General features: G+C 40.0%; 1 pseudogene; it reads right to left on the reverse strand.

Moving 5' to 3' along the window:
• Nucleotides 1-412: 412 nt before the first annotated feature.
• Nucleotides 413-12,812, reverse strand: LOC115948208 (annotated as a pseudogene).
• Between the last annotated feature and the right edge of the window lie 354 nt (nt 12,813-13,166).

Genomic DNA, 13,166 nt, shown 5'->3' on the forward strand with positions numbered 1-13,166 from the left:
CAGTTTTCAAGAAGAGCAAGAAGGAAGACCCCAGGAACTAAAGGCCCATCAGTCTTGCTTCAGTGCCTGGCAAAGTTATGAAGAAAATTATTCTGGGTGTTATTGAAAAACACTTGAAAGAGAACAGAGTCATTGGTCACAGCCAGCATGGCTTCATGAGAGAGAAGTCCCACTTATTAAATCTGATTTCCTTTTATGACAAGGTAACCCACCCTGTTGATCAAGGGAAGCCAGTTGATGTAATAATTTTTGATTTCAGTAAATCTTTTGATAATGTCTCTTACAGGATCCATCTGGACAAAATGTCCAGAACACAGCTGTATACACACATCATGGATAGGTGATGGGTCAGGTACAAATGGTTACAGTGAATGGGGTAAAATAAAACTGGTGATCTGTCACTGGTGGGGTTCTACAGGGCTCCATCCTCGGCCTTGTGCTCTTCAACATCTTCATAAACTACTTGGATGCAGGCCTGGAAAGGACATTAAGTAAGTTTGCAGATGATACAAAAATGGAAGGAGCTACTGAATCCCTTGAAGGCAGGAAGGCCCTGCAGAGGGACCTTGATAAATTAAAGGACTGGACAATCAACAATTGTATAAAGTGCAATGAGAGAAAGTGCTGGGATAGGGTGCAATGGGATGGGATGGGATGGGATGGGATGGGATGGGGCAATCATAGATGTACATACAGAAAGGTGAATGCGACGCTGGACCTGGGGGTCCTGGTCAATGGCAATTTGAACAGAAGTCAGCAGTGCCCTATCAGCCAGGAGGGCCAAGTGTGTCCTGGAGGGCATCAGGCACAGCATGACCAGCCGGGCAAGGAAGCAGATTATCCCACTCTGTTCTGAGCTGGGGCAGCCTCACCTCCAGTGCTGGGGGCAGTTTCAGATGCTACAATATAAGGAAGACATTAAAGTATTAGAGAACATTCATAGAAGGGCCAAGAAGATGGTGAAGGTCATTGAGTGGAAGCCATATGAAGAGGAGCTGAGGTCACTCGATCTGTTCAGACTGGAGAAGAGGAGACTGAGAGACCTTATTGCAGTCCACAACTTCCTTGTGAGAGGAAGAGGAGTGGCAGACACTGATATCTTCTCTCTGGTGGCCAGTGACAGGATCTGAGGAAGTTGTTAGGGAAGGTTTAAGTTGGCTATTAGAAAAAGGTTCTTCACCCAGAGGGTGGCTGGGCACTGGAACAGGCTCCCCAGGGAAATGGTCACAGCACCAAGCCTGACAGAGTTCAAAAAGCATTTGGACAATGCTCTCAGGCACACGGTGTCATTCTTGGGCATGGCCTGTGCAGGGCTAAGAATTGGACACAAAGATCTTTATGGGTCCCTTCCAACTCATCATATTCTTATTCTGTGATTAATTCAACCCTTTTTGTTATTACTAAATTAGAAATATTTTCAAGTTCTTAACTCTTAAATTATGCTCATGGAAAGAAAAATAACTTTTTAGCTACCAATAAGTCATATTATTAGGCTCATGAATATTTAATGTGAAAGGAAACCACACAGAGCATGCAAATCTAGCAGGATCAAAAATTCTCCTTAGCCTCTCTGTTGAGTCTCTGTATCATTTTCATGGTGGGTTTTTTTGTACTCTGCTGGTTTGTACTCATTTTTACTCAAGTATTTGATCTTTTTCCTTTACCCTTTTACCATTCCTGTTCTCGTCAGTCTTCTCCCTCTATCATTGCCACTATGTGGAACAAGGATGATCCTTCCAAGGGCAGTGGGCTCAGTAGGATAGAGCAAAACTTGTCCTCACCTTCCTGATGGAGGGCCAAGTGGCAGGAACAAGGAGACAGGAACATGAACACATCTTTCTCCTGAAGGAGAGATGGAGTGGGAGACAACAGAACAAAGCTGGTAAAAAATCAAGGCCAGGTCCAGATTCTGCTCTTCATGACTTCACAGGTGTAGAGAAGAACCCAACAGAAAGTTCAGACCTTCCCTCCAAAGTAGCAAAGGCAAAGAAGACCTTCCTGGGCACAATACAGATCACTGCTTATTTCCTTAAGATAAGGACTGCAGAGAGAAGAGGAGATACAAAAAAGGATGAGGCATTTCCCAGCCAAAAAAGAAATGTAGAAATTATCAGTCTGTTTTTACTAGCACATGATAGTGTAATAAGTTTCACTATTTATTCTCAAACTGTCTTCACAGGCACTTAGTGGTAGTCAGGCCTGTGGATCAAGTTCATGAAGTCCTAAAGACAGTCTCTCAGGAGCTCCAATTTCACTTCCAAGTGCATTTCTTTTTCTGTATGTCAAGTCTTCTTTTTCTGCTGTTAGAAAAGATACAGAAAGTGAATTTATATATTCTCAAGCCTTAAGATCTTCACCATTGAGGGATGAGTGCATACAGACCTGCAAAATACACTGAATGTACAGATTCACAACTTGTGAAGTTTCCTTTGTGCTGCAATATCAATAGACAGCAATAATAACTCCTGTTGATGTGAGATCTTTTGAGACTGTATTCAATGCCCTCATGCATTCCCAACATCCTAGCCTTTAGAGTTTCTGTTTTGTTTTCTTTTCCTCTGCTAGAAACTTAAAGAAGTTTCTTTTATCATTCCTTTTCCAAGTCACTTGTAGACATTTTTTCAAAGAGCAACAAAGCCAACTGTAAGAAAATAGTTAAGTTAAAACACTTTAACAAGGAGAAAGGAATATTTGATGCTATATAGAAAATAATTCTAAAATTTCATTTTGGACACCAAATTTACCCCAAGACAGCTGGGGTAACATGGGCGTTATATACCTGCAAGAAGAAGTTGGAGTGTCCAGAGGGCACAGAGAGGAGGGCATTCAAAGGCAGCGCCCCTACAGGCTTTCCACAACCCCACAGCTAGTTAGCAGGACGTTTCCAGATGTAAGATTGCTAGGATTTCCTCCACCTGCAGCCGGGATCAAGTAGTCTGTTAGTGTGAGCTGCCTCTGCCACCCTGTGGCAGTTTATGGGAAGTGCGGGAGTGTCCTGGAACAGGCAACCAGCATCCTGCACCGAGCCTCACCTTTCCATTACAGAGAAGATCACCTGGTGTTACAGTTCTGGCTGTCGGTATGGAATCAACGCACAGGACACTCCGCCAAAGAAGAGTGATCTTTTCTGTTTCATTTCTCAATGGATAAAAAAGCCAAAAAAAAAAAAAAAAAAGCACCACCAAATTCCCAAAACTCCTGAATTCCTGAATTTGAGCTGTGTGCAAACTTTGTGGCAGTTGTAATCTGAAGCTGTGTATTTGTCACAGAGATCCTCATCCTTCATAAATCACTGTGGACTGATGCACAGCGAGGAAGATATTTTTCCAATAAAATACACATAATTTTAAATGGCAAAGTCAAAACTGTCAGAAACTGCTCAAATGCATCAGTTAAAAGCTGTTTAGTTCCTGGGAAATTGTGTTTTGATACAGGCAGTTGCAGGCAAGCCCAGGATCATGAGCATGGGTTTTTAAATCATTTAAAGACTAGATGTAGTAAGAGTTGCAGAAATAAAGTGCAGACAGTAAAGAACCCAGATTATTTTGTATGGACTAGACTAATCATGTAAAAAAAAGAAAATAAAATTGTGGCATTGAGTATTCTGTGAACACCTTCAGCCACTTCTATTGTAGGCACCATTGTAGACATGCAACTTACCTGAGACTTACACATAATTTAAAAAGAGAGATTTTGTAATTAACAGAATTCCAAAAATATTTCATCTTCATGTGCTTGTCAAAGCTATCAGAAAGGTTTCTCCTCCTCACATATACCCGGTAGTGGTGCAAGTAGGAAAAGAAGTGGCAATAGAGGGGAGAATTGTCCATATTAGTATTACCATTGCTGATTCTCCTCCTCTCTCTTTTTCCTCTTCTAGATCATTCAAAATGCAGATTGTTTTTACTTCTTACAATAGAACACAGAAGATCTCAAGGCCTCCATGAAGACTAATGCAATTATCTAAAACATAGAAAAAACTAGTAGTGTTAATTATTGCTCCTAGTTCATTATATTCATGTAGGTATATATTCACACACAAAAATGTTCATGTATGAATGACTACATATTTATATATACTGCTGTTTATACTCATGACAAAGGGAAACTGGATTCTGAGACTTTCTAAGTTTCCTGTAGAAAGAACTGTCATTATAATATCTAATAGTAGAACAGTTAGCTGTACCTGGGAAGGCCAAGGGTTAAGGACAATTCATGGTATTATCTTCTATTATCTTCCCAGCCTGGTCCTGCAGAAGAAAAGGGAGGGTGGAGTGAGGGGCATTGTTACTGTCCTGAAGCTTTCCAGCATCGTCTGAGGGCAGATATTTTGATCCACTTGTATCCAGACCTTGGACAAATGAGGCCCTGTGAATTTTAATCTGATTATAATGAAATTATAAACTCCCTCTCCTTGTATGAAGTATGTGTATTTTACAAAAGTTCAGAGGTACACAAATATTGCTACATTGTGCCTACCATTATATCTTACTTGAATGACATTTAAATAATAGCCTTAACCTTCTTCTAAGTCTGACTTCTTGTGCAGTATTCCATCTTTATCTGGCTAACCTTTATGTCCTGACTTAGCTAGCTCTGTGCAGCATTTGAGGACATCTGATGAGGTACATACAGACACAGAGACCATAATTAAAAATGAAACTGGAAAACTGACATTAAACTTTCCTGTTCTTCCCATGATGTAGAGAAAAGGTCAGCTGGGGTGGTTGATGTCTGCAAACACCTCTTGAATGATTGAGATCCTACACATTCTCCATTAGGAACTTAGGTTGCCCGAGTCAGTCAGTGCCCTGGGAAGTTGAGCCTCAGGTCCTTCAGCAACAACAGCATGATGCGTCCTTCGAGGCATAAGGAGCTCTGATGTCTGGTGCACTGAATTAGCATCCAGGAAGACTCAGTTTTATTCCTTGGTCAGCCAAAGATTGATGCTGATTTTGTATTAACTATTTTGTTTTAAGTCACACAGAGCCAAGATAATCCCCAGTCTGGATGCTGAGTAAACGGAGCTGAGTAAACCAAGTCAGGCTCAGTGCCATGTCTCAATATGCTTATGCAAGGCACTTAGAAGTGATTTGCCCATAGCATGACAGGCACCTACCATCTCTTTTATCCTTTTTATTTTTCCACAGCAGAGGACAAAAGGGTCCTTAGGCACTCCCTACATGAAGTTTTGCTCCCATGGCCCGATTCCACTCCATGAAAGTGTTGCTACTACTTTGTCCCTGTTGAGACTGGGTCTGGTTCTGCCAATGCTATTCAGGCCCCTCCCTATCTCTTGTCTGTACATGTTTCCAGACCCTGCTTTGCCATGCTGGCACTGTTGGGATCCAAGAGTACCATTCTCAGTTTATATTGCTAAAACAGTAGTGAGAGCCTGGGTTGGGGCAAGGAAAGAGCCCAAAGAGCTCCCCCCTGCCACCCTTTTCTGGCAAAGCTTCAGAGACCATTTCTGCTTTAGGCACAGTTTTCCCCGTATCCCAGGGTGGAGCACATGCACCAAGGCAGGAGTACCTCCAACCCCTTGCTCACCCCACATGCACCCTGTGCCCCACTGGCCAGCCCCTGTGGGAGAGTCATGAAGGCACAGAAGAGTGGGCAATGTCACAGCAAACCTGCAAGCACACAGCTCACCTTAACATCTGCTGATGGTCAGCTTCACTTTTATCCCACCTTCGCATTGGATTTTTCTGGGAATGGACACTGGCTTTTGATTCCCTTGTGCACCAAGAGGATTGGAGACAGCAGAACAGAGGAGGATTCTTCGTCCCTCCTGCATTGTCCTGAAATGTAGGAGGAGACAAGCTATAAGATGTCATATGTGGTCTCTCAAATATGAGGTTTTTTGAAAGAAATGAGGGTCAACACAAACACTACTGGTCCAGAAATGGCCAGAATGGGGCAGGACTCTGGCAGAAGTAGCAATTGCTAAATAAGGGCAGTAAAATGACATCTGCACCTACAGAAGTAGAATTGGGAGTTCAGAGCTCTGTGTATTCTCTTTCCAAGATAATTCTAGTGAGAATGAAATTACATAGAAGAGGTTTAATGCTTGGAAATCTAATGACATTGCTTTTTTATTATTATTTAAACAACACATCTACTAAAATTCACTCAATGAAAGTTAAACAAGCTCACTAATAACTTAATTTTCATTTGGTAATTCAAGGTCTTTCTAGAGATGTATGAGAAACACGAGAGAAAAGCTCTCTGACTCCATTAATGTTTTATGTCAGAGTTATAATTTTATTATAGAACTGTCTTGTTTCAGCCTCTGAGAATAGCATCATAACATCTTAGAGATTGTTATGTAGAGCAGTTTAATTACTATCTGATGGTTAGATCAACAGTGTGAAGCACTGAGCTCTGTTATTCATGAACAAGCCAGAAAAATTAAACCACTCACTGAAAATTGTTCTTTAAATACTTCTGCAATATCAGTGGGAATAGTTTTTTCTAGATTAAAATTCCAAGTAATCCTCACTACCTATTTCTTTAAGATGGCTTTCTGTTTGGTTGGTGGTTTAGTTTTTTTGACCAGTGACACTAGGTGGTATTTTCGGAACTACTTTGCAAGTAAGATTATTAAACCTTATTGATAGTAAGGGCTCAAGCTTCCAACACTTCCAAAGGCTATCACTCATTTTTGAAAGCTCAGCTGAAATCTAATTTTGTGACCACTTTCGGTGTTTGAATACAAAAGTATCTCTATTCATCTCAGTCATAGCATGCACTCCGTTAATAGCTTAATTCATGGCGCATTTTATTTAAATTGAAATGTGCCTATTAAGTCAGATGTTCAGAATTTTATTTCTGGAATAATTTAGCTGAGGAGAAAATCATATTGTAAATTTATTATACTAAAGAAAATGCGGGTTTTGAAAAAAAATACAACCAAAAAAAGCACAATTTGGATTTATTGAACTGAATTACAGAAAAGCTGAATTAGTTTGCTCAAAAGTAGCATTGTAACATTTCTCATAAATAGCCCAAAAAAAGAATTAAAACTTTAAGTCTCCTAGAGGGTAGACCAAACCATGTTTTGCATGTTTTTGACAGCATGTATGATTCCTTTGAACAGCCCCTTCCTTAGTCCCACCCTGCTGAGATTAATGAGCCTAGTTACAGGCAGAGAGAAGGAAGGACCCCACTTACAACTGGCACTTAGGTGCAAATGAAATGTTTTTTCTAAATCATAAATCAAGTATCCAGAAGAAATCTCTGGAATTTACAGACTTTCTTAGCACATTTTCTTTCCATTCTGTCTACAGTGATTTTATAAATTTCACATTGAGCATACTTACATAAGGCACTTACATGGCCCCACTCAGGATCACAGATCCACTAAGGTTGGCAAAGACTTCCAAGATCATCAAGTCCAACCTTTAACCAAACACCACCATGTCGATTAACCATAGCATGAAGTGCCTTGTCCAGTCTTTTCTTGAACACTTCCAGGGATGATGACTCCACCACTTCTCAGGGCAATCCATTCCTGACCAAACTTTCAGTGAAAATATTCTTGCTGAAATCCAGCATGAACGTTCCCTTGTGGGAAATAGTAAAAGTAAGATGATTTCCAGAAAGCTGTAAAAGCAGGCCTTAGAAACAGAAAAAACCAGAAAACTCAGAACTACCTGCAGCTGAAAAGTCTGAAAGTAGAAAAAGTTAATAGTTTCAGCAAACAAGGACATGAAACAATTGCTTGAGTTTCAGGCTTGGCTAAGATAGACCTTAAGACTACAGAAAAATATACTTAGCAAGATAGTAGAAGTTTTTAAGCTCAATAATGGTGTATAATTGTTAATTGAAGGCATACAAGTAAGCATTTTGTGAAGCAGGTGTATATGTGCTTTTTGTGATTGGCTAGAACAATTGTCTGTACCCTTTAGCAATATGCTATTGGCTAGAAATTTTTTAAAATGCTCTGTAACAAAGAAATCTATGGCTGCTGCTGGTTGTGCCTGAGCTTTTGCCTTCTTTCTATTGTCTCAACCATGTAACGAGGCTGATGCTGCAATAAAAGCTCAAGGAACATATCCCAGCAGTCCTGTCCCAGATGTGAAAAAACTCCAAACACAGCCCTTTTGCAGCTGGAGGCCATTTCCTCTTGTCCTGTCACTTGTTGCCCGGGAGAAGAGACCATATCCTATCTGGCTGCAACCTCCTCCCTTTAGGCAGCTGTAAAGAGCAATTAGGTTCTGTGCTCCCTGAGCCTCCTTTTTTCCAGGAAAAACATCTCCAGCTCCCTCAGCTGCACCTCATACGACTTAGTCTCTAGACCCTTCACCAGCTCTGTTGCCCTTCTCAGGAAGGATGCCTCGGCACTCCAGCATCTTTCTTGAAGGGGTCCAAAATCAAGCACCAAGTATTTGAGGAGTGTCCTCACCAGTGCTGAGAACAGGGCACAATCACTGCCCTGGTCCTGCTTGCCTCTCTATTTATGTGCTATTCATAGCTAGACCACAAGTGTTGGTGGTCTGGCATCTACAGTATCTGGCAAAGAGTGTGAATACACAGGAGAACCAGATAAGGTTCAGGCTCCTACAGCTACTGCTCCAGGAGTGGTCTCTCCTACCATGCCCCTCTGTCATTTCCTACTGCAACACCCTCAAGGATAGTGAAGGCACATTGCCAAAGCTGCAAGTGAAATGAGAGGTTTTTTCTTCACTTGAACGTGTTACAGGGTAGCCTGGGTCTGCCTTCTTTCAAGGCAAAGAGAGGGGTCCAGGGGTTTAACTGAAGCAGGGACACAAGCATTATGTGGGAAAGGTGGGAAAGAAAGGACAAAAACTGGGGACAGAGAGCTGGAAACAGTGGTGCTGAGGGGAAAATGCAAACTTCTGGAACAGAAGGGAAATTGATAGAGATGAAGCTGGGCCAAGATACAATTGACACTCGCAGCTGATACGATTCTCTAATCAAGCTGTATTTAAACTATCATAGCGCTGGAAAAACTCTCTTCTTTCCCTTCTGCTGCTCACTACTTCAGTTTGAACAACTTCACTGTGAGACAGAGGCATAGCCTGCAGGCTTCAGAGCAGGACCAGCACCATCTACATCAATGTCCCTGAAAAGGCAGGTGGACATTCAGACTGAAAGCAGGATACTAAGCAACGTTTTCACTGGTGCCTAAGAATGACAAATGAGACTCTCCTGGAAAGAATTTGCTCAATAATACCCCATGATACAATTTTCATAAATCATTATACATTTTTACAAAAGAGTCAGCAGTTTTAAAAGAACCCCACTGATCTTTCATCGCTGCTGATAACCCACATCATACAAATTCTATTTTCCAATGTGTTCTAAATGCACATATTGCCCAGCAAGTGATCCTGTAGAAATCGAAATGGCCCCTTAAAGACCTTTGCCAGTTTAACAAAAAACAGTATTTTGCTGGGAAATCTGTCCAAGTTAAGAGAATCATGGACTTAACAGCACAGAAAAAACCCCAAACCTTTACTTAGAAACCAGTTTTTAAATGATATAATGTTTATAGGCCTGTAGGAGATGTGGTCAATTTTTTCCAGGCTCTGGATGATCTGTCTCCTTGATCTTTCAGGCATCCTCTATTAAGAGCCTAGATTAAATTAGCTGCTAAAACACAAGGTTTGTTTTCTATGTCTATTCCTGAAAATTGAATTTGCTCTTTTGTTGTTAAAGTACAAGTAACTAGGTTAGTAAAAAGAAGGTAGAGACAGTGTTAGAAGTTGTACCAATCACGGGAAGATCAGTATTAAAGCACCTCAGGGATGAAAATCATAACATGCTGGTATCATGTCCAAAGGAGGTAATCGAAACTGTATTGATGAAATAAATTAAAAAGAGCCTTGAAAGTTTATTTGAAGAATGTAGTTACAACAGTGCTTAGGACATGAAGTGCTTAGGTCATTCCAGGTCATAATTCTGTTAATTTCTATAATTTTGTTCTACTCTTTTCTGCTTACAACACATTTTTTTAACTTAAATTGTGCCTGCATGCTGCATATCATGCAAGTACCGCATCTCAAATGACATTCATGAAAAGTAACAGTCCATAAAGAAACAATTACAGCCCTAGTAACTTTAACAATTACAAGGAGGCTTAATGAAGCAGTTCAACACCCATATAATTCACAATAGAGAGCTGTACTCCAATACTCTTCTGCTGAAAGTCCTGGGAAATGACAATGCTTTGCAACTCTTCAGTGGGGCAATATTGGAAATACACACATTACTCTACAGGGCTGCTGTTGCATTCTCCTCAGATGAATGTGCAGCAGAGAAATGTAGACTTGAGGAGAAATATTTGGATCCCCTCTATTTAAAGAGAAAGAGAGGAAATAAAGTTTTTTCTGGTAGTTAACTTTGTGTTGCAGAAGGTATTTTGAAAAGAGGTTAAAAATGAACGTGGAGTGCACCTGAAGGAGATTGGACTCTGAAGGGCAGCAAAGCACTGGCATCACAGTTATCCTGGAAAGTAATTAGAAAACCAAGAAAGAAATTACAGCTATGTATCAGCTGCATAAGGTTCTACTCTGGACTACTAAATTTAGCAACAATTACCTTGTTACTGTTTCCTTTCCTGCAGCTGCTACTGCTCCTGCCACCATAATGACTTTTGCCCTGTTGAAAATAGAAAGGAAAAGCATTCCCATATCCCCCAAACTCTCCTCTATTTTGTTGTCAGTCTTGAATCATCAAAGTCTGATTTTGACCATACTGCTGGGAAGCCTTGGGCTAGTTCTGAATGAACATGAGCAGCCCTGTAAATTCATTGTCTTGAAATATGTTTTTGTGGTTCTTGTCATTGAACAGGAGAGAGGCCAAGAAGACAAAAAGGAAATGGTTACCTGCCATTTGGTTATTACCTGACAATGGTTATCTTTTCACAGTTGCTTTAGATTTTGACTCAGTTTAAGGGTCAGAATACCTCCCAGTATTCTCTGCCACATTCTTTTTAGAGTGAGCTACTCAAGTCTCAGATCTCAGATCTCTCTGGGACTCAGGGAAGAGGAAGAGGGTAGTTCTTTGACAGAAATTTCTGTAGGAAGAATTTTTTTTTCCACATTTGCTGTGAGCAAATCAGTCACCAGAAAATCACCACCAAGCCTATTGACAATCCGTTTGAGACCAAAAGCAAGAGAAACACAATAAAAACCAATAAGAAATATAGTTTATTGCTAGACTTCTAGTCATAACTCAAAGCCATCTGAGGCACCAGTAAGCACAGACACAAATTCCACTACTCTCATTCTGATATTTCTCTTCTTTGGATATTCATTTGACATTTGATTACTCATTTTTAAAAAACACCATCACATTTTTATTTCATCAGCTTTTTGATCCTGAAACAGAACAGCATACACAGTTTTCTCAAGTGGGAGAAGCAGAGACCTGTATGTCTGCCAATAACTACCCAAATTACTGAACAGGTAACACATTTAGCACTATGGCATAAGGTTATTTTAAAATTTTTTGCTAACTAAAGTAATTGAAACATAGCAATATTTGGAACTGCTTCATAACTGAGGTGTCAGTCACCATGACATATTTGGGTCTCCCATCCAGCAGATTGTGAAGAAGAGACAGGAACAGAGGTGGCACTGAAAGCTGCTTCCTTTTAACAGAAGGAAATCATTCAGCACTCCCATTCCTGGTAGTGGTCTTTGAGTTGAAAGATATTAACTCTCACAACTCCTACAGTTTCTGAATTTACCAGAAAAGGATTAATCTCTTCTTCTTCAATAATGCTGGGAAAATGAGAAGCTAATTGTCACTATTTGTTGCAGCAGTCTCTTTCAGCACTCACACTGACTGTTTTTCTATACATTTTCTACTTTGCCACAGCAAATTTGCAGCCAATAGCACATGCCATAAAACACCCTGCCATTGTACATTGTCTTTGCATTATTTTGTTCAAAGAACTAAAGTGTGAAACTGGCATGCACAAAGAGTTCAGATATAGATGTGATTTTTCCGATGTGCTTTATCATTAGATTCCTTTTTGTCTATGTGCACATGAAATGCTCCAGGCTCAGAGAAAATAGAGTAATTTAGTATAATCAAATTTATGTAGGTTTTCTACAAACCCTACGGACATTAAAGCATTAGAATAAGGAAGTACTTAAATAGAAGAGGAGAAAAAATCCCTTTAAAAATATCTAATTCAATCTTATTGCCTTGTACGCTGTATTAGACTCAATTTACTTGCAGTGTTGCATCTTAATAAAAATTATAAAACATAACACTCATTTTTAGGTCAATTAGTCTGCATATTGAAAAACTGCAAGACATCCTTCTATTGTATATTTTATCGCAATTACTCTAATAATTGCTAAAGGATACACACACTGAGCAGAACTGATCTAATCACCACTTTATATGTACAGTGGGTGAGGGCGTTTTCATTTTTACATACAATTTCCAACTTACTTCAAGGTTTGCACAATGCTATGCTCTGACTTGTGTGGGAGTTACAACCAAACAGAAATCCAGGCCTTTGGTGGTGACCATGGTCCAGTCAGGAAAGCTCCCCTCCACTTCCAGCAATCTGGTCACTCTTCCTTTCTTTTCATTACTTGATGCTGGTAAGTGCATAAGCAACAAAAGAACAGAGAAACCTCAAGACAACATCTGGTGTGCTTTCTCAGCCCTGGGCAAGATGTACTATATCTATATAATTACTGGAAAATATTAGTTAATCTGGTTTTTAAAACCTCAAATGGCAAATGATTATGATTCCTGTTCTAGTACTTGATTGTCCCTACCATCAGGAAGGTACCTCTTAATTTTGAGCCCATAAACCTCATTGACGGTTCTTTTTTTTTTAATTCTATCGACTATGAATATGAAGGGAATATATTTCATTTTTTGCAGAAGCTTTTTAGTTATTTCAAGGTCAATTTTCTTTTCCCTAAAGAACTTAAATTATTTCAATGTTTTCTGGTATGTCATATATTCAGGATCACAAACCATTCTCAGACCTTCACTGTTTTCCCTCCAGGTTGCCCACATCTTTCTTGAAATGAAATATCCACCAAGGGATATAAAACTTAACATGAAGCTATGAGGCATTTCTAATGCTAACTAAAGAGAAAGGTAATCTCTTTTATCCCTGTGCAGTAAGTCCTTTCTTGCCCCTTAGTAGCTTTAAACTGGCATGC

Source organism: Geospiza fortis, unplaced genomic scaffold (genome assembly GCF_000277835.1).
Source record: "Geospiza fortis unplaced genomic scaffold, GeoFor_1.0 scaffold58, whole genome shotgun sequence".
Lineage (NCBI taxonomy): Eukaryota > Metazoa > Chordata > Aves > Passeriformes > Thraupidae > Geospiza > Geospiza fortis.